General features: G+C 39.9%; 1 long non-coding RNA gene across 1 annotated transcript in view; it reads right to left on the reverse strand.

The window, feature by feature from the left end:
* LOC125381506 overlaps nucleotides 1-23985 on the reverse strand; it is a 45676-nt gene that overhangs the window by 16614 nt on the left and 5077 nt on the right. The window contains exon 6 of the long non-coding RNA XR_007221815.1: nucleotides 4447-4591. This is a non-coding gene — a long non-coding RNA (uncharacterized LOC125381506). The remainder of the gene's footprint in view (nucleotides 1-4446; nucleotides 4592-23985) is intronic.

Below are 23985 nucleotides of genomic sequence, written 5' to 3' on the forward strand. Positions count from 1 at the left end.
GTTCTAGTCTACCAGCTAATTATCGTCCTATTACATTATTGGAAGTTTCTGGGAAGATTCTTGCTGAAGTTATTAGTAATAGGTTGTATAGATGGGGAGAGCAGGAACAGTTTTTCACTCCGGAACAAGCAGGTTTTAGACGTGGATTCCAAACTACTGATAATATCTTTATTTCAAACACAGCTATCAATAAATATCTCTCGTTGTATAAGGGTCGCCTTTACTGTGCCTTCATTGACCTGAAAGCAGCTTTTGATTCTGTAGACAGGACAAGTCTTTTATTCAAACTCTGGTCCGGTAATGTTAAAGGCAGAATGTATAATTTATTAAGAAATATGTATATAAAAGTAAAGGCATGTGTCTCGCTTGAAAAGGGTTACACTCCATTCTTTGATTGTGCATATAGGGTACGTCAAGGATGCCAGTTATCTCCATTTTTGTTTTGTTTTTTTTATCAATGATTTGGTGGAATTTCTAGCCATAAACGGTCAAAGATGTATAAGTTTAGACTTAATTGAGTTGTTTATTTTTGCTTTTCGCAGACGACATTGTTTTGTTTGTCACTACACCATTGTGATTGCAAATTAGAATTAACAAACAAGATTCCTATTGTCAGATAAAAGTAAAGTTATTGTATTTAGAAAAGCTGGGAGATTGAGGAAATATGAGAAATTTAATTTGGGTAGAGAAAACCTAGAAATCGTTAAATCGTATAAATACTTGGGCTTTCTTTTTTTTAGTTCTGGCAGTTGGTATATTACACAGAAAATATTAGCTGAACAGGCATGGAAAGTGTTATCATTTGCTAGATCATCAATTAAGGATTTTTATAGTTTACCACTTAAGGTCTTATTGCATATTTTTTATGTAAAAATTGTACCTATTTTGTTATATGGAGCCGAAGTTTGGGGTTTTCACTCTTCGCCTAATAGTCTTCATGTTCAGGATAAGTTTTGTAAACAAATACTAAGACTTTCTGTCTCGACTCCGAACATTGTAGCTCGTGATGAGCTTTACAGGTACTCTTTGAATGTCAATAAACACATTAAGATAGTTAAATATTGGATGAGGTGCATAAGGCAAAGGGAAAATATAATATTGTACAATGTATATAGATATCAGTATAGTTAAGCAGAGAAAAATTTAGATTGCTGGGCACTAAAAGTAAAAAATCTATTGTTCACTTATGGTTTTGGACAGGTATGGATGGAACAGCGTGTTGTCAATGTCCAACAATTTCTAGTTGAGTTTAAACAAAGATGTATTGACATTGACGTTCAAAATTGGCTAACAGACTTTGGTAAATATTCTAAACTTGAAATGTACAGACAAATTAAGGTGCAGTTAAGCGAAGAAGATTATTTTAATGTAATTAATGTAAAAGCTTATTGCATAGCATTATGCAAGTTCCGCTGTTCCAACCACGGCCTAATGATTGAGTACGGTCGACGTCTCAAACTTGACCGTAAGAATCGCCTTTGTCCCTTTTGTGTAATACCTAATATTGAATCAGAACTACATTTTTGTCTTGAATGTCCATTTTATCAGGACTTAAAAGAAAGTCTTATTCTAGAATTTTATTATAAATTCCCATGTAACAATAAGCTTATTTTATTATTCACATCACGGAAAATCACGGTCATAAATAATTTGGCTAAATTTATCTTTTTAGCTTTAAAGAAACGTAGTAAATATTTTGCATAATATGGATGTCCATCATTTGATATTTGTATAAACAGAGACTGTAATCATATTATATGGCGCGTCAGCGCTTATTATGTCAAGTTTCATTATAATGGGCCGGTGGCGCCTTTACCGTAATAAACACACTCTCTCACAAATGAGGACGAAAAACAGAAATACAAGACCGTGAGCAAGTATATGAGTATACATGTATGTGGTCTGTTTACATCTACACATAATGTGTAACATGAGATAGTGAGCAGGCAAATATGTGCATGTATTCCGTTTACATCTACACATTATGTGTAACATAAGGTAGTGAGCAGGCAAATAAGTGCATGTATTCCGTTTACATCTACACATTATGTGTAACATAAGGTAGTGAGCAGGCAAATAAGTGCATGTATTCCGTTTACATATACACATTATGTGTAACATAAGGTAGTGAGCAGGCAAATAAGTGCATCTATTCCGTTTACATCTACACATAATGTGTACCATAAGGTAGTGAGCAGGCAAATAAGTGCATGTATTCCGTTTACATCTACACATAATGTGTACCATAAGGTAGTGAGCAGGCAAATAAGTGCATGTATTCCGTTTACATCTACACATTATGTGTAACATAAGGTAGTGAGCAGGCAAATATATGCATGTATTCCGTTTACATCTACACATTATGTGTACCATAAGGTAGTGAGCAGGCAAATAAGTGCATGTATTCCGTTTACATCTACACATTATGTGTAACATAAGGTAGTGAACAGGCAAATAAGTGCATGTATTCCGTTTACATCTACACATTATGTGTAACATAAGGTAGTGAGCAGGCAAATATGTGCATGTATTCCGTTTACATCTACACATTATGTGTAACATAAGGTAGTGAGCAGGCAAATATGTGAATGTATTCCGTTTACATCTACACATTATGTGTAACATAAGGTAGTGAGCAGGCAAATATGTGCATGTATTCCGTTTACATCTACACATTATGTGTAACATAAGGTAGTGAGCAGGCAAATATGTGAATGTATTCCGTTTACATCTACACATTATGTGTAACATAAGGTAGTGAGCAGGCAAATAAGTGCATGTTTTCCGTTTACATATACACATTATATGTAACATAAGGTCATGAGCAGGTATATACGTGTTTGTGCTCCGTCAACCCATCATGCATTAGGTGGATATCAACGGAGATGATTAAGCTAGCAACGCACAATTGAGGATCTTGAAATTAATATTTTGGACCCAAACTACACTTTATACAACCCAGTGAACATTTACTTTCTTGTAAACCAGTCGGGATTACACTGTATGTCATCTATTTGAACATTTTATCTTGGTGAAATTGTAGTAGTAGTAGTAGTAGTAGTAGTAGTAGTAGTAGTAGTAGTAGTAGTAGAAGTACACTAAAATCTAAGGATTTGAACAAAATATGTCATCATTAGGAGAAAGACATATTCCAAAGATTGGTTTCCACATGATGGTACTTTCAAGGGAAGATAGCCAATATATAGTACTTGAGTGTATGGTCAAAGTGCTGTCAAAATCTAAAATACTGCAATAAAATATAGCGAAAAAAAACATATGTGTCAAGTTCCACAACTAACTACAATGAGTAATGACTAAAGGACGTTTCAGTTTAATCGAAGTGCAAATTATCAAATCATTGTCAAAATTAAATCGCAGAGAAAAACGGTACATAAATGTTGAGCCAAACTAAAATCCCAAATCTCATTACACTTTGAACAAATTGGGGTGTAAGTATTCGTGGGAAGTTTCAGCTATATTGGCCAAGTGGCTGCTAAGAAATTTATGTTTATGAAAGAAGATGGAACAACAGCACACGAAATAAGCTCACTTGATTTTCAGGAGGACAGACAAAGTGCCTTATTGTGGTTTAACATACCAATGCTCAACCGGCACGGTATTTCTGTTTCTTGTAATAGTTCACAAATACTTGTCCCAAAATTCACAAGAGATGATGTGCTTGAAGAATGCCACGGATGTAAACACTATACATCATACGTGTACGTCTCTTGAATGAAAAGAAAGTTATAAATAATGGATTCCCCATACTGCTAAAAACTTTCCAGTCTGTTATATACCGAGTTTAAAGACTATGTGAATGACATGATGGCACATCACCCTTGCGATCGTCCTACAGCCATTGGGTTCTAGCTATTATCTTTTATCTATTACATCAACTCTAATGTCGTGAAATACTATTTTATGAAAAAATGTAAGTTATACATGGTATCTCTTAGATCGCGTACGCAAATATCCGAATGGAAAAGCCAATGGACTCAAAGGCGAGAAACATTTTCAGCAAATCAGCGAGACTTGTTCTGCAGCATCTTTTGTTGCTTCCCGTGACATCGGATTCGCTTGTTGTTAGCTTTGGGCAGTATCAGTATCTTGGGTCCATAAAACATCATATTGCCCTCACGAATGGAAACTTGTTCTTAGTCTCAGACAAATTGTCTAACTCTGTATTGTTTCGTTGTGTATAAGTTATCATTCATGTAGAAACGAGAAAACGAACATGTGCAAAGGGTGAAACAATTTCTCAAAAGAAAGACATTCGGATGACGAAAATTTCAAAAGCCATGCCAAGGATTTGAAGCATTTAATATAAATAAGACACAAGATTTAACAACGAGGCAGAAATTACTTGCATGGTAATTCTGGTAAGAGAACCTGTATAGAGCAAATATTCTTTGCAATAGCGTTTCCGCAAGACATTTGTTGACTTACCTGATTTGAAGTAGAAGGTATTTGACGTTTTACAGTCGGAACGGCGTTTGCAGAAAACTGACCCGTTTATTGGAAAGACTCCCAATTCAAGTTTGGATTCGTTTCTGGTCATTTCAGGTATCACTATTGGTTGCCCTTCAAAGACCTAAAAATGATATGTTAATTTCGAAATTACGTCTGCTGTGTACAAGTGCAGATAGTCTGCCTCTTTTGAGTAAAGAAAAATGTTAAGAGCCTGGTTTCGGTTCCCTCGATCCTGTACTTTTTCTTTTGCCTGGAATGGCCTAAATTGGTCAATCGTCAACGACTTGGGTTTGTTGCTAGCTTTTCCATTGTCTGCTAATCACTGACTGACTTCTACCACTTTCCAGCATATCCGCGCGTTGTAGATGCCGTATCGTTAGTTCAAACAATACCTATGAATGACATTAAGTAAATCACAACTGTATGAAGAGCAGTTTCTAGGTTGGGTAACTTGTATCCAATCCATTTCACAATTGTGAATAAAATATGTTCAAACCAGTCTGCAATATAATGCAGCTATATGTCTTTCTCCATCTACTTTAATAATCGACAACATACTTTCAGTTTGATGGCATCACTCTCGAAAAACTCCCAAATATTTAAAAAAAACACAACAAAATCTATAAGGTCAAGGTCACATTCCACTCACCCAGGGTGTTCAAATGTGTTCTATTATGCTAAAAAGTCCGGGATATTATTATTGCACTCAAAATACATAATATTCATGATACATCAAGAAACCATAAACATTGTGTACATACGAAGTGGTAAGGTTACCGTCATTGAAAGTCAAGGTCACTGGAATTGTTATGGGTAAGGTAGTTCTGCTTCTTTGCGTACTGTAATACAGCAAATGATCTCCTCTGTTAATTCACACTGCCTTATTCACTCTTTATTTCCTGCACATACCCTGTCTATGTTAATGTTAAATGCTCCATCTCCTAAAACTATGAGGCCTATGACTTTTTTTCTCGTAAATCATGTATCATTATATGATTTGCTGTTATCCGTATGAATCACTGACTTGTGTATATGCACGACTGAGTTCAGTGTATGCACAACTGAGCTGCATGCATGACTGACTTGTGTATATGCACGTCCGAGTTAAGTGTATGCACAACTGAGCTGCATGCATGACTGACTTGTGTATATGCACGTCCGAGTTAAGTGTATGCACAACTGAGCTGCATGCATGACTGAGATGTGTGTATGCACGACTGAGTTCAGTGTATGCACAACTGAGCTGCATGCGTGACTGAGTTGTGTGTATGTATGGCTTAGTTGTGTGCATGCACGACGGAGTTCTGTTTATGCATGGCTTCGTTGTGTATATGCATGACGGAGTTTGTGTTTGCATGGCTGAGTTATGTGTATGCATGACTGAGTTGTGTGTGTGCTTGACTGAGTTCTATGTATGTATTGCTGAGTTTTGTGTATGTGTGGCAGTTACAGGTTTTGTTTGACTGTCAACTAACCAGTAAATCACTTGGTGTCAGTATTAGTATATAGTATATATAATACATAGTGTAGTGAGTATTAACATTAGTTATTAGTATTAGTATTAATATTAGTATAAGTATATTTAGTATAAGTTTGCAGTATTAGTTTGCAGTATTAGTTTAGGGATTTTAATGAAGAGGTGATACTACGCCTTTTTACTTAGTTATGCTTGGGTCAGGCACTACCCTATCAGCTCCATTGTGTCAGCCAGGGCAAGTGTTCTGGTTGAGTGGTTTATCCTATTGTTTTCCTCAGGGTCAGCTTTGCATTCTTTTTAACCCTCACTTGCACCTCAGTCACAACACTGACAAGTCACTGACAGACGACAGCAAGTGGGCACATGTTACAGATTATATAAAGTGAAGGTATGTTTCCAATTAAATACGCAGACATATATAAACCTATCTTTTCATAAATAAGATCATATAAATATGTGTACGTTAAATAAGGTATTTGTTATGATGTGTGAGAGATTAAGTCAATGTCTGATTCTCCTGGACAGGGTGTTGTTTGAATATGTTTATTAGGCTATTATCATATATGTGTTAAATGTATTGTAAGTGTGTGGACATTTATGATAGTTTTAGGATGTTTAGTAATTTATTTATTTATAGTGCTATGTTCAGATCTGTAAATATGATCCTAATGAAGTATCATGCTCTTATTTTAATTGTCATACTTTACAAGATTCTTATTGAGTGTTATCGTGCATTTCAGGGTGTAAAAAGCATAACACACATACTCGTCATCAAATAAAACGAATCACACAAGTAGCCGTGTTGTCACATCATTCAGCGATGCACGTGCAATCAGCTACAAAGTGGAGCCCCCAGCGAGGACCTTGATGATTGAGTGTGAATCCAACAACTAAATGTGGATGAGAACAGTGATGGTTTGCCCGGGATGCAATAGTGTTTGAATAGTGGATTATTCCAGTCTTTCGCGTTATCTAACATACGTATTGTCATATAAGCGTACGCGTTATTATGTTTGTCGTGACATGATTAGTGTCCCATGCTTTGGTATACCATGGTTCATTACAGTCATGCTGGCATATTACAAGTTTGTTAGTTTCAAGTTTAGTTTGAATGTGTCTTGTGTTGTGTGGGTGAGTAACTAAATTATTAACTTTCGCTCAAAAGAAAAGAAACACAAACCTAACTTACCCTAAAGCTACGTAGTATACGTTCCCTTATATAGGCATGTAGGTTTCCTTATTGTTTTTTCATTACCATTGACAACAGACAGAACACTTAACTGAACAGGCAATATGGCACGTCATAATCACTCATAATGCATACTAACGTTTGCTATTTAATAATTTAGTATTGTTTTGGCTCATGTATATCTAATGGGATTATTGTTTTACAGTTGGCCCTTAGTTATTGGTTAGTCACTGGGGTTGAACTCAAGTTGGATATATATATCACGGTACAGTATCATATTCATTCAGTATTACTGGTGTTATATTTAGTAGTAGTTGGATATTTAACCTTGCATTAGTTAGCCATGAAGTAACACATTCAGAAGTCACATTAAGTAATAAGTAATAAGTGACTTATTCATGTACAGTTACTTAGTACTACTTATACCTACCTTACATGGTGTTTCCGTTTCAGATATCATGCCATCATTACAATGTGTTGCTGTCGCATGTACAACTGCATTACACTTCCATAACCACAAGAGGGTGATGAGGTGAAGTAATTGATTTTAATAAGTGACAGTGTAATGTTGTGATAGTTCCTTAAGAGGTGGTAATATCGGGTCATAAAAGGTAACTTTTGAAACTGCTTTCACATTAACTGTTCTATACTTACACTGTACAGAGTACTATAGTTGGACGTCAACTATGTTTACTTAAACCATTTTAAACCAAATTTAAACACAAACCGTACACAGGTACACACTGTGCGTCTACTGTGTGTTGTCACTGTTTTACACTCTGCGTGGTTTTCAGTTGTGTTTTAGTCGTTGACTCTGATAGTCATTGTGAACAATTCGTCTCGAGAGTCTTGGACAAGTGTTTATTTATAAGGATGGAACTCACCGGTGATGAATTGAATATTGTAATGACATTCTAGAAGTTAGGTGTTAAACCCAAGGCAGACACCCCAGAGGACTTTGCAGCATGGATGAAGCAATACTCTGCAGTCGAATCAGAGGAGGAATCCAAGGAGGGAATAGCCTAAGCTACAGCTCCAAAGCCACCATCAGGCATGCCTACCTACATGTATCAGAAGTTTCCCAGACATCCATATTTGAGCGGTGACAAATCTGGCAAAGACACATCTTTTGAAGTCTGGAGATATCATGTAGATTGTCTCATTAAAAACACGGTTTATTCCCCTGAGGCTTAATACCTCTAAAGACCAAACTGTAAGAGATTCCTTAGGGGGAGGCGGCCAGGATTGCCGTTCACATGCAACCAGGCGTCAGTTCCACTGACTTACTTAGAAAGTTCAAGAGCGTGTTTTGTGTCGTGGAGAGGAGAGAGTGCAGTATGGCACTCTTCTACAGCGCTAGGCAGGAAGAGAAAGAGGATGTTTCTGTATGGAACTGTAGACTAGAGGAACTTCTTTCAAGGGCCATGAGGGATAACTCCATCACGTATGAGACACGGGGTGAGATGCTCCATATTATGCTGTGGACTGGACTTAAATCCTCTTTGAAAAATATATATGGCCACACGCTTGACAGCATCCATAACTTTGTGGACTTACTGGAAGCACTCCGTGAGAACGAGGCAGATCAACATAGCGCCACATAAGCTAGCCAACAGAAACAGGCCTGTACTACCAAGAGAACCTGAACCAAAATGGAAGAAGGAAATGTCTGATATGAAGACTATCATACACAAAGAGGACAGAGTTGGAGAACCTTCCAGGACAATCGACAAGTGACAAGGGGAGATAACCAGTGGAGGAGTCAACAGCCCTCCAACTGTAAGAACCCAAGACCAGAATGCCAAACTGAATATTCGCCTTATTCATCACAACGTGCAGGAAGTCAAGCAGCTGATCCAGAGTGTTGGCGATGTGGACAGGGAGGCCATTACCAGTATTGATGCCGAGTGAGACTCGAGCACAGTCGTCGTGGGAGGACTTTAAACACATCAGGCCTATGGGCAGGGGACAGATTTCCTGTGGGAGTAGTTGGGAATACGAATGAGGTTGATTTATATATGAGAGATACACAGGTCAGATCATTGTTGGATACAGGAGCATCAGTATCTTTGGTGTCCAGGTGCCCTTCAGAGAAATATTGGATATCGAATGTGCTTAATACTAAGAGGCCACATTACCAAAGGAGTTAGATGTCCAAGAGTTTGTGCCCTTGGATTTGGACAGCCCCTATAATAATTGAGTATTACATCAGTTATCCTGGATTCATAGACGTGCACATTGCTAATGTTACCACGCGTTCTGTTGTGATACAACCGAGAGCAATTCCTTGTGAACTCCAACCAGTTACTTTACAACGTCCGCCCACTGGCAAGCCATATCAAGGAGTTGTGTTGACTTCAGACAGTTGAATCGTAGGACCATCAAGGATTCCTACGCTCTTCCCCGGATTGAAGAACTCTTGGATTGTCTCAGAGGGATGAAATATTTCAGTGTCCTGGACATGAAGAGTGGTTACCACCAGGTTGAGTTGGAGAAGGACCATAAGCAGCGTACAGCATTCACAATTGGACCTCTTGGATTCTTTAATACCATCGTATGCCATTTGGTTTGTGCAACGCGCCGACGACTTACCAACGTCTAATGGAACAGTGTCTCATTGGATTACATCTTGATATATGTCTAATCTATCTTGATGATCTGATTTTATTTTCAAGAACATTTGAGAAACATCTAGAGCGATTGGAACGTGTCCTACAGAGATTGAGGGAATGTGGTTTGAAGCTTGCCCCGAAGTAATGCCAATTTTTCAAGAGTATCTGTATCTGAAAATGGAACTGAGGCAGATCCAGAAAAGATAAACAAGATTCAGGACTGACACACACCTTGCACACCAGAGGACGTCAGAAAATTCCTTGGATTTGCTGGTTACTATAGGAAGTTTGAGGAACTTTTTCCAAAATTGCCAAGCCTCTATCAGAACTAATGCCAAAGACTCATCGAAAGAAATGTCACATTCCTAAGATGGAGCAAGTTCAATGGCAGAGGGGACCGACTCAGGAGAGTGCCTTTCAAAAACGTGTCTACCAAACCTCCAGTTCTTGGTTATTAGGATTATTCCCTCCCTTTGAACTGCACACAGATGCCAGCAGTCATGGTTTGGAGCAGTGCTATACCAGCAACAGAATGGACAGCCACGAGTGATTGCTTGTGCCAGCAGGGGACTTAGCAAGTCGGAGCATTGGACAGCATCACTAATTAAAGCCTACTGACCTGGATGACAAAGGATATTGAGAAGCATGTACAGAATTGTGAACGGTGTACTAGACGCAGGACTACCCGAGGAAGGGCTCCATTAGTGAACATACAGACATCACAACCTCTGGAACTAGTCTGTATGAACTTTTTGACACTGGAACCATCCAAGGGTGGACAACAACATATTCCTGTAGTCATTGATCACTTCATCCAGATATACACAGGCGTATTCAACCAGAAACATGGCTGCCAAGACCACCGCTAATGTATTTTTTCACGACATTGTGATACATTATGGATTACCTGTGTGCATTCATTCAGATGAAGGTGCCAATTTTGATGGAGCTCTTATGAAAAAACTGTTTAGGATGACCAACATGTAGAAGTCTCGCTCTACGCCCTATCATGCCATGGGTAATGGCATGTGCGAACGGTTTAACTGGACACTTCTCAACATTCTTGGAACATTTTACCCAGAGGGCAAGAAGGATTGGTGAGCCACGTTGGACCTTTGGTACATGCATACAACAGCACAAGGCATGAGGCTACAAATTATTCACCATTCAATCTGATGTTTGGGAGAACTCCAAGATAACCAGTTGACTTGGCATTTGCTTTAGATATTGAGCCACAGAAGTCGAGATCTATGTATAAATACACCAAGAATCTCAAGGACAATCTACAACTGGCTTATGAGCTGGCGTCTGCCAATGCTAAGAAGTCTCAGACAAGGCGCAAGTCAAACTATGACTACCGAGCGAGAGCAACCAACTGGAAGTTGCAGATAGGGAACTGTTGTAAAAGGTGGCATTCGATGGGAAACATAAACTGTCAGACAAGTGGGAGGAGGATGTGCATATTGTTATTAAACAGCCAAACTCCAACACTCCAGTTTATGTTGTACAGAAAGAGCGTGGAGATGGGGGGAAACCGTATACTACATAGGAATCTTTTTTTGACCATCAGTTCCTTACCATTCCTAAGCTGAGACATTCGGACAGGACACTGCTTGGACAATCCCCCAAGGACCACAGGAGTCCCATGTCCGACGAAGATCAGGACCAGGAAGGAGAAACAGATGACATCACCATTATTGTTTCTCGTGACCCGACAGACACGTCAGTGTCAATTGATAATTCAGATTACAGGCCGACTGATGGAGAAGCACAAAACAGTGCTGTTCTGGATGAGGTCATGACAGGAGAAGAGGACGTGGTAGATCCTGCTGAAGATGTCCACAGTTCTGGCGCCCAAGGAACCGAGCTGGATGCAGACTCTTCACAGAATGAACCACCGACTCCTGAAGACGGTCCTGTTGACACACAGACCCAACCCAAGGTAGTGGTCCCACCTATACCAGCACCAAGGAGAGCTACCAGAGAGAGAATAAGACCAGCATGGCGGATCAATGGAGATTATGTAATGTCTGCATTATCTCAATCATCATCAGCAGCAGCAGCATCACCATGGTTAAGGGTGTAATTGCAGGCAGATCAGAGAAGGCACTGAATCCGTTGGTCAACTTGGTAGCTGGTAAGCAAGAATGACGAGGACGTCATTAAACAGGGAGGGGAAGTGTGTGGCAGTTACAGGTTTTGTAACTAGTAAATCACTTAGTGTCAGTATCAGTATAGAGTGTATATAATACACAGTGTAGTTAGTATTAGAATTAGTTATTTGTATTATTACTAATGATAATATTAATAACTAATAGTAGTATTAGTATTTGATATTCGTATTTAGTATTTTGTATTTAGTATTAGTATTTAGTATTTAGTTTTAGTATTAAGTATAAATTTTTACTGTATATATTTAAGGGGATTTTAATGAAGAGATGTTACTACACCTTTTTACTTTGTTATGCTTGGGTCAGGCACTACCCTATCAGCTCCAATGAAATGGAAAATGTTCTGGTTGAGTGGTTGAGACTATTGTTTTCCTTAGGGTCAGCTTTTCATGCTTTTTAACCCTGATTTGCACCTCAGTCACAACACTGACAAGTCACTGACAGACCACAGCAAGTGGGCACATTTTACAGATTTTGTAAAGTAAGGGTATATTTCCAATTAAACATGTCAACATATATAAACCTATCTTTTCATAAATAATATTATATAAATGGGTGTACGTTAAATAAGGTATTTGTAATGATGTGTGAGAGCCTTAATCAATGTCTGATTCTCCTGGACAGGATGTTATTTGAATATGTTTATGAGGCTATTATCATATATGTGTTAAAAATGTATCGTAAGTGTGTGGACATTTATGATAGTTTTAGGATGTTTAGTAATTTATTGTGTTTTATGGTAGTGATGTGTTCAGATCTGTTAATATGTATAAACAATAGCACTGATTTGATTATAATGTCCACACGTGCAAGAGCATTGTGTAGTGAAGCTAGTTTTATTGTACATTTAGAATAATTTCCATGACCTAAGAAGTGTTTTGATTTTGACGTATGCATACACTATATGTATGTATAATGTAATTATGATGACGTATCATGTTCTGACATATACATATAGAGATTGATTTTGACGTATGCATACACCATATGTATGTATAATGTAATCATATGAAGTATCATGTTCTCATATTAAGTGTCATAATTTACAAGTTGTGTTATTGTGCATTTCAGGGTGTAAAAAGTATAACACACATAACTCGTCATCAAATAAAACGAATCTAACCAGTAGCTGTGTTGTCACATCATTCAGAGTTGCACATGCATTCTGCTACATATGGTTGACTTGTGTGTTTGTATGGCTGAGTTGTGTGTGTGCATGATGGAGTGTGTATGACAAAGTTGTAGGTATGTATGGCTGATTTTCTGTGTTTGTGTGTGTGTGTTGTATGTTTGACTGAGTTCTCTGCGTGCATGGCTTAGTTTTCTGTGAATGAATGACTGATTTCTATGAATGCGTGGTTGAGTTGAGTGTATGCACAACTGAGTTGTATGCATGAATGAGTTGTGTGTATGCATGGCTTAGTTTTCTGTATGCATGACTGAGTTGTGTGTGTGCATGACTCAGCTGTATGTATGCATGTCTGGTTGTATGCATGATTGAGTTGTGTGTTTGCATGACGGAGATTTGTGTATGCATGGCCGAGCTACATGTATGTGTATGCATGGCTGAGTTGTAGGCATGACTTCGTTCCATGTATGTATAACTGGCTTGTGTGTAAGCCTGCCTGAGTTGAGTCTTTGCCTGAATGAATTGTTTGTATGCCTGTTTGAGTTATGTGTATAAATAATTGACTTGTGTGTATGCACAACTGAGTTGTATATATATGACTGAGTTGTGTGAATGCCTGTTTAAACTTTGTGTACGAATAACTGACTTGTGTTTATGCACGACTGAGTTCAGCGTATATATAACTGAGTTCCATGACTGAGCTGTGTGTATGCATGCCTTAGTTTTCTGTATGCATGACTGAGTCCTCTATTTATGCATTACTGAGTTGTGTGTGTGCATGACAGAGTTGTATGTATGCATGCCTTAGTTTTCTGTATGCATGACTGAGTTGTGTGTGTGTATGACTGAGTTCTATGTATGCATAACTGAGTTGTATGTATGCATGCCTTAGTTCTGTGTATGCATGGCTGAGTTGTGTGTTTGCATGACTGAGTTGTATGTATGGCTGGTTGAGTTGTATGTATGCATGGCTGAGTTGTGTGTATGTATGACTGAGTTGTGTGTATGTGTGACTAAGATGTGTGTGTATGCATAACTGAGTGGTGTATGAATGCATGAGTGAGTGGTGTATGTACGCTTGAGTGCGTGGTGTATGTACGCATGAGTGAGTGGTGTGTGTATTTATGACTGACTGGTGTATGTATGCATGAGTTAGTGGTGTGTGTATGCATGAGTGAGTGGTGTGTGTATTTATGACTGACTGGTGTATGTATGCATGAGTTAGTGGTGTGTGTACGCATGAGTGAGTGGTGTGTGTATTTATGACTGACTGGTGTATGTATGCATGAGTTAGTGGTGTGTGTATGCATGAGTGAGTGGTGTGTGTATTTATGACTGACTGGTGTATGTATGCATGAGTTAGTGGTGTGTGTATGCATGAGTGAGTGGTGTATCTATGCATGAGTGAGTGGTGTATGTATGCATGAGTGAGTGGTGTATGTATGTATGAGTTAGTGGTGTGTGTATGTATGAGTGAGTGGTGTGTGTATGCATGACTGAGATGCGTGTATGTATGCATGAGTGAGTGGTGTGTGTATGCATGAGTGAGTGGTGTATGTATGTATGAGTGAGTGGTGTATGTATGCATGAGTGAGTGGTGTATGTATGCATGAGTGAGTGGTGTGTGTATGCATGAGTGAGTGGTGTATGTATGTATGAGTTAGTGGTGTATGTATGCATGAGTGAGTGGTGTATGTATGCATGAGTTAGTGGTGTGTGTATGCATGAGTGAGTGGTGTATCTATGCATGAGTGAGTGGTGTATGTATGTATGAGTTAGTGGTGTATGTATGCATGAGTGAGTGGTGTATGTATGCATGAGTTAGTGGTGTATGTATGCATGAGTGAGTGGTGTATGTATGCATGAGTTAGTGGTGTGTGTATGCATGAGTGAGTGGTGTATGTATGCATGAGTTAGTGGTGTGTGTATGCATGAGTGAGTGGTGTATGTATGCATGAGTTAGTGGTTTGTGTATGCATGAGTGAGTGGTGTATGTATGCATGAGTGAGTGGTGTGTGTATGCATGAGTGAGTGGTGTATGTATGCATGACAGAGATGCGTGTATGTATGCATGAGTGAGTGGTGTGTGTATGCATGAGTGAGTGGTGTATGTATGCATGAGTGAGTGGTGTATGTATGCATGAGTTAGTGGTGTGTGTATGTATGAGTGAGTGGTGTGTGTATGCATGACTGAGATGCGTGTATGTATGCATGAGTGAGTGGTGTGTGTATGCATGAGTGAGTGGTGTATGTATGTATGAGTGAGTGGTGTATGTATGCATGAGTGAGTGGTGTATGTATGCATGAGTGAGTGGTGTGTGTATGCATGAGTGAGTGGTGTATGTATGTATGAGTTAGTGGTGTATGTATGCATGAGTGAGTGGTGTGTGTATGCATGACTGAGTGGTGTATGTATGCATGAGTGAGTGGTGTATGTATGTATGAGTTAGTGGTGTATGTATGCATGAGTGAGTGGTGTATCTATGCATGACTTAGTGGTGTGTGTATGCATGAGTGAGTGGTGTATGTATGCAGGAGTTAGTGGTGTGTGTATGCATGAGTGAGTGGTGTATGTATGCATGAGTTAGTGGTGTGTGTATGCATGAGTGAGTGGTGTATGTATGCATGACTGAGATGCGTGTATGTATGCATGAGTGAGTGGTGTGTGTATGCATGAGTGAGTGGTGTATGTATGCATGAGTGAGTGGTGTATGTATGCATGAGTGAGTGGTGTATGTATGTATGAGTGAGTGGTGTGTGTATGCATGACTGAGATGCGTGTATGTATGCATGAGTGAGTGGTGTATGTATGCATGAGTGAGTGGTGTGTGTATGTATGAGTGAGTGGTGTGTGTATGCATGAGTGAGTGGTGTATGTATGCATGAGTGAGTGGTGTGTGTATGCATGAGTGAGTGGTGTATGTATGCATGAGTGAGTGGTGTGTGTATGCATGACTGAGTGGTGTATGTATGCATGAGTGAGTGGTGTGTGTATGCATGACTGAGATGCGTGTGTGTATGCATGAGTGAGTGGTGTATCTATGCATGAGTGAGTGGTGTGTGTACGCTTGAGTGCGTGGTGTATGTACGCATGAGTGAGTGGTGTGTGTATTTATCACTGACTGGTGTATGTATGCATGAGTTAGTGGTGTGTGTATGCATGAGTGAGTGGTGTGTGTATTTATGACTGACTGGTGTATGTATGCATGAGTAAGTGGTGTGTGTACGCATGAGTGAGTGGTGTGTGTATTTATGACTGACTGGTGTATGTATGCATGAGTTAGTGGTGTGTGTATGCATGAGTGAGTGGTGTATGTATGCATGACTGAGATGCGTGTATGTATGCATGAGTGAGTGGTGTGTGTATGCATGAGTGAGTGGTGTATGTATGCATGAGTGAGTGGTGTATGTATGCATGAGTGAGTGGTGTATGTATGTATGAGTGAGTGGTGTGTGTATGCATGACTGAGATGCGTGTATGTATGCATGAGTGAGTGGTGTATGTATGCATGAGTGAGTGGTGTGTGTATGTATGAGTGAGTGGTGTGTGTATGCATGAGTGAGTGGTGTATGTATGCATGAGTGAGTGGTGTGTGTATGCATGAGTGAGTGGTGTATGTATGCATGAGTGAGTGGTGTGTGTATGCATGACTGAGTGGTGTATGTATGCATGAGTGAGTGGTGTGTGTATGCATGACTGAGATGCGTGTGTGTATGCATGAGTGAGTGGTGTATCTATGCATGAGTGAGTGGTGTGTGTACGCTTGAGTGCGTGGTGTATGTACGCATGAGTGAGTGGTGTGTGTATTTATCACTGACTGGTGTATGTATGCATGAGTTAGTGGTGTGTGTATGCATGAGTGAGTGGTGTGTGTATTTATGACTGACTGGTGTATGTATGCATGAGTAAGTGGTGTGTGTACGCATGAGTGAGTGGTGTGTGTATTTATGACTGACTGGTGTATGTATGCATGAGTTAGTGGTGTGTGTATGCATGAGTGAGTGGTGTGTGTATTTATGACTGACTGGTGTATGTATGCATGAGTTAGTGGTGTGTGTATGCATGAGTGAGTGGTGTATCTATGCATGAGTGAGTGGTGTATGTATGCATGAGTGAGTGGTGTATGTATGTATGAGTTAGTGGTGTGTGTATGTATGAGTGAGTGGTGTGTGTATGCATGACTGAGATGCGTGTATGTATGCATGAGTGAGTGGTGTGTGTATGCATGAGTGAGTGGTGTATGTATGTATGAGTGAGTGGTGTATGTATGCATGAGTGAGTGGTGTATGTATGCATGAGTGAGTGGTGTATGTATGTATGAGTTAGTGGTGTATGTATGCATGAGTGAGTGGTGTGTGTATGCATGACTGAGTGGTGTATGTATGCATGAGTGAGTGGTGTGTGTATGCATGACTGAGATGCGTGTGTGTATGCATGAGTGAGTGGTGTATGTATGCATGAGTGAGTGGTGTGTGTATGCGAGAGTGAGTGGTGTATGTATGTATGAGTTAGTGGTGTGTGTATGTATGAGTGAGTGGTGTATGTATGTATGAGTGAGTGGTGTATGTATGCATGACTGAGATGCGTGTATGTATGCATGAGTGAGTGGTGTGTGTATGCATGAGTGAGTGGTGTATGTATGTATGAGTTAGTGGTGTGTGAATGCATGAGTGAGTGGTGTGTGTATGCATGAGTGAGTGGTGTGTGTATGCATGAGTGAGTGGTGTATGTATGTATGAGTTAGTGGTGTATGTATGCATGAGTGAGTGGTGTATGTATGCATCAGTGAGTGGTGTATGTATGTATGAGTGAGTGGTGTATGTATGCATGAGTGAGTGGTGTATGTATGCATGAGTTAGTGGTGTGTGTATGCATGAGTGAGTGGTGTATGTATGCATGAGTGAGTGGTGTATGTATGTATGAGTTAGTGGTGTATGTATGCATGAGTTAGTGGTGTGTGTATGCATGAGTGAGTGGTGTATGTATGCATGAGTGAGTGGTGTGTGTATGCATGAGTGAGTGGTGTATGTATGCATGAGTGAGTAGTGTGTGTATGCATGACTGAGATGCGTGTATGTATGCATGAGTGAGTGGTGTGTGTATGTATGAGTTAGTGGTGTGTGTATGCATGACTGAGATGCGTGTATGTATGCATGAGTGAGTGGTGTGTGTATGTATGAGTTAGTGGTGTATGTATGCATGAGTGAGTGGTGTATGTATGCATGAGTGAGTGGTGTGTGTATGCATGAGTGAGTGGTGTATGTATGCATGACTGAGTGGTGTATGTATGTATGAGTGAGTGGTGTGTGTATGCATGACTGAGTGGTGTATGTATGTATGAGTGAGTGGTGTGTGTATGCATGACTGAGATGCGTGTGTGTATGCATGAGTGAGTGGTGTATGTATGCATGAGTGAATGGTGTGTGTATGCATGAGTGAGTGGTGTATGTATGCATGAGTGAGTGGTGTATGTATGCATGAGTGAGTGGTGTGTGTATGTATGAGTGAGTGGTGTATGTATGCATGAGTTAGTGGTGTGTGTATGCATGAGTGAGTGGTGTATGTATGCATGAGTGAGTGGTGTGTGTATGCATGACTGAGTGGTGTATGTATGCATGAGTTAGTGGTGTATGTATGCATGAGTGAGTGGTGTGTGTATGCTTGAGTGAGTGGTGTGTGTATGCATGAGTGAGTGGTGTGTGTATGCAAGACTGAGTGGTGTATGTATGTATGGGTGAGTGGTGTATGTATGCATGAGTGAGTGGTGTGTGTATGCATGAGTGAGTGGTGTATGTATGCATGAGTGAGTGGTGTGTGTATGCATGAGTGAGTGGTGTATGTATGCATGAGTGAGTGGTGTGTGTATGCATGAGTGAGTGGTGTGTGTATGCATGAGTGAGTGGTGTGTGTATGCATGACTGAGATGCGTGTGTGTATGCATGAGTTAGTGGTGTATGTATGCATGAGTTAGTGGTGTGTGTATGCATGATTGAGTGGTGTGTGTATGCATGAGTGAGTGGTGTATGTATGCATGAGTGAGTGGTGTGTGTATGCATGACTGAGTGGTGTATGTATGTATGAGTGAGTGGTGTGTGTATGCATGACTGAGATGCGTGTGTGTATGCATGAGTGATTGGTGTATGTATGCATGAGTGAGTGGTGTGTGTATGCATGAGTGAGTGGTGTATGTATGTATGAGTGAGTGGTGTGTGTATGCATGACTGAGATGCGTGTATGTATACATGAGTGAGTTATGTGTGTATGCATTCATTAGATGTGTGTGTGTACTAGGCTGAGATATATATGTATTCATGATGGGCGGTGTGTGTATGCATGACTGAGTTTTGTGTGCATGTATGAGTGAGATGTGTGTGTCTTTGCATGACTGAGATACGTCTGAGTGCATGAATGAGTGGTGTGTGTATTCATGATTGAGGTGTGTGTGTGTGGATGGCTGAGATGTGTGTGTAAGGATGATTGGGTGGTGTGTGCATGCAGAACTGAATCTAACCAGTAGCTGTGTTGTCACATCATTCAGCGATGCACATGCATTCTCTTACATATGCATGGTTGAGCTGTGTGTGTGTGTGTGTGTGGCTGAGTTGTGTGTATCCTTGGCTCCGTTATCTGTAACACACACCACTCACTCATGCATACATACACCACTCAGTCATGCGCACACACACCACTCAGTTATGCATAAACACACCACGCACTCATACATTCATACACCACTCAGTAATGCATACACACAACTCAGCCATGCATACACACAACTCAGCCATGCATACACACAACTCAGTCATGCATACAGAAAACTAAGCCATGCATACATACAACTCAACCAGCCATACATACAACTCAGTCATGCAAACACACAACTTAGCCATGCATACACACAACTCAGCCATGCATACACAGAAATCTGTCATGCATACAGAAAACTAAGGCATGCATACATACAACTCTGTCACGCACACACACAACTCAGTAATGCATAAATAGAACTCAGTCATGCATACAGAAAACTAAGGCATGCTTACACACAACTCAGTCATGGAACTCAGTTATACATACGCTGAACTCAGTCGTGCATATACACAAGTCAGTTATTCATACACAAAATTTAAACAGGCACACACACAACTCAGTCATATATATACAACTCAGTTGTGCATACACACAAGTCAGCCATTCATACACACAATGTAAACAGGCATACACACAACTCAGTCATATATATACAACCCAGTCTTGCATACACACAAGTCAGTCATTCATACACAAAATGTAAACAGGCATACACACAACTCAGTTATATATATACAACTCAGTTGTGCATAACTTAAACAGGCATACAAACAATTCATTCAGGCAAAGACTCAACTCAGGCAGGCATACACACAAGCCAGTTATACATACATGGAACGAAGTCATGCCTACAACTCAGCCATGCATACACATACATGGAGCTCGGCCATGCATACACAAATCTCCGTCATGCAAACACACAACTCAATCATGCATAAAACCAGACAGGCGTACATACAGCTGAGTCATGCACACACACAACTCAGTCATGCATACAGAAAACTAAGCCATGCATACACACAACTCATTCATGCATACAACTCAGTTGTGCATACACTCAACTCAACCATGCATACATAGAAATCAGTCATTCATTCACAGAAAACTAAGCCATGCACACAGAGAACTCAGTCAAACATACAACTCGGCCATGCATACACACAAGTCAGTCATGCATACAAACAGCTCAGTCATATTTACACACAACTTAATTATGCATACACGCAACTCAGTCATGCATACAGAGGAACAGAGCCAATGATACACACAACACACACACACACACACACACACACACACAACACACACACACACACACACACACACACACACACACACACACACACACACACACACACACACACACACACACAAATCAGCCATACATACCTACAACTTAGTCATACACACTCCACCATGCACACACACAACTCAGCCATACATACACACGCGTCAATCATACTTAGCAGAACGCATGTGCATCGCTGAATGATGTGACACAGTTACTGGTTAGATTCGTTTTATTTGATGACGAGTTATGTGTGTTATACTTTTTACCTCTGAAATGCACAATAACACAACAATCTTGTAAATTATGACAATTAATATGAGAACATGATACTCCATGGTCCAGACTCGATTGTTTACAGGCCGCCGTCATAGAGCTTGAATATAGCTGAGTGTGGCGTTAACAAACAAACGACTAAGAGGGGTTTTTTTTAGTTTATGCAAGTGTGCATGCATGTGTATCAGGGGTGTGCAGGGTGTCTATAAGAAGAGATGAGGATACAGAGATACGTAAATTAATGTCTGCACGAACGCGTCGACGTTGGGAAATTAATCAGTTGACAATGAAAATGCCATGCGTTACCTCCCTTGAGCGTGTTGGTATTTTTGCATACGCGGTCGGTCGGCGCAGTGAGTGGATTTGAATACCTGAAAAGTCGCTCGATATGCGTGCATTGAGCCCTAACGTTTATCACTTGGGGATCTTATCATTTCTATTTATCCATGTCCATCTTGGTAATATGTAATACATCTTGCTACTAACTTGTGTATAACCTTTTTTATTATTTCTACTTCAGCAAGCCCCTCAAAGGATATGGGAAATGTATAAACGTGTGAAGGAAAAACAGAATATTTTCCCTGGAACGATGATACTCAAAATCTTCGAAAAGTTCAATATGTTTTTAAAAACAAATATATTGCAAATTCATTCAGTCCAAATTTATCATCGGTACGTTCTTTTTATTACTTCTTTAAATCAAATAGATAACTATATACAGGATATCCTTCAATGGAATCCAATGTGAAGGTCAAGTGCTGAAGTCACGAGAGATATAAGCATGAAAACGTTCTATAGTTAAAAATATCATTATAAATCTTATATCATGTGGTCAATGGCCGTCAAAGGTTGTACCATAAAAGGATGTACCATATATTTAGCCTTTATGGCACAGATAACAAATAAATAGATATGACTCTTTCTTTAGTTGGTGAATTGATATGTTGATTTATTGCTAAATTTGCGTCAAATATGAATTTCTTTACTGAGTTGTCATTAGTTTGCTTGACCAGTACCGTTAATATCCTTGACCTTAGCAACTACTCCGGAAACTAGTAGGAAGTTCGCTGGTATAACAAGTCCTTCTAGTCTAGTATGATATGTTTCTGAAGTTTTGATTTGATTTTGATATCTCAATGAAACCTTGTCCAAGGAGGTTAACTATCTTCAGATATAGTGCTTGTATTAATCTTTCCGTGTTCCGCGTATGTTTTGAGGTTTAACTGAGTAGCAGCAGAATAAAACGATGTTACAAATGACGCAAAATGACAAAACATAAAATGTTTAATTGTGGTATGTCTTACTCTTTTTAACTTAACATCACGACCGCAAAATTTCCGTCCAGAAACATACATTTTATTTATTCTGCTTGAAGGTTGGAAACCAATACTGAGTGGTGTGTATGCATGCCTAAGTGGCGTGTGTATGCATGACTGAGTGATGCGTGTATGCATAGCTGACTAATGTGTCTTTGGAGAACTGAGTGGCGTGGGTATGCATGACTGAGTGGTGTGTGAATGCATGACAGAGAGGTGTATGTATGCATGAGTGTGTGGTGTGTATATGCATGACTGAGATTCGTGTATATATGCATGAGTGAGTTATGTGTGTATGCATGACTGAGATGTGTGTGTATGCTCGTCTGGGATAAATTTGTATGCATGATTGAGTGGTGAGTGCTTGCATGACTGAGTTGTGTGCATGAGTGTCTGAGGTGTGTGTGTGTGTCTTTGCATGACCGAAATACGTCTGAGTGCTCGAATGAGTTGTGTGTGTTTTCATGAGTGAGTGGTGTGTGTATGCATGAGTGAGCGGTGTGTGTTTGCATGAGTGAGTGGCGTGTGTATGCCTGGGTGAGTGGTATTTATATGCATGAGTGAGTGATGTGTGTATGCCTGGCTGAGTGGTTTATGTATGCATGAGTGAGTGGCGTGTGTATGCCTGGCTGAGTGGTATTTATATGCATAAGTGAGTGATGTGTGTATGCATGAGTGAGTGGTGTGTGTGTGCCTGCCTGATCGGTATATGTATGCATGAGTGAGTGGTATATGTATGCATGAGTGAGTGGTATATGTATGCATGAGTGAGTGGTATATGTAAGCATGAGTGAGTGATGTGTGTATGCATGAGTGAGTGGTGAGTGTATGCCTGGCTGAGTGGTACATGTATGCATGAGTGAGTAGTGTGTGTATGCATGAGTGAGTGGTGTATGCAGTCATGAGTGAGTGGTGTGTGTGTGTCTGGCTGAGTGGTACATGTATGCATGAGTGAGTGGTGTGTGTATGCATAACTGAGTGGTATGTGTATGCCTATCTGAGTGGTATATCTATGCATGTGTGTATGGTATATGTATGCGTGAGTGAGTGGTACATGTAAGCAGTTGTATGTGTATTCGTAAGTGGTGTGTGTATGCCTGGCTGAGATGTGTGTGTGGTATGCATGACTGCACTGTGTGTTTATATTTGACTGAGCTGTATGTGTATGCATGACTGAGATATATGTGTATGCATGGCTTAGATGTGTGTGAATGCATAACTGTGTGATGTGTGAATGCATTACTGAGATATGTGTATATTCATGATTGAGTGTGTGTGTGCATGACTGAGATGCGTCGGTACAGATGATTGGAATGTGTGTGTGCATGACTGAGATGCGTTGGTACAGATGATTGGAATGTGTGTGTGTGTGCATGACTGAGATGCGTCTGTACAGATGATTGGAAAGTGTGTGTGTGTGCATGACTGAGATGCGTCTGTACAGATGATTGGAATGTGTGTGTAT

This window comes from Haliotis rufescens, unplaced genomic scaffold (assembly GCF_023055435.1).
Source record: "Haliotis rufescens isolate VD_foot unplaced genomic scaffold, xgHalRufe1.0.p SCAF_18, whole genome shotgun sequence".
NCBI lineage: Eukaryota > Metazoa > Mollusca > Gastropoda > Lepetellida > Haliotidae > Haliotis > Haliotis rufescens.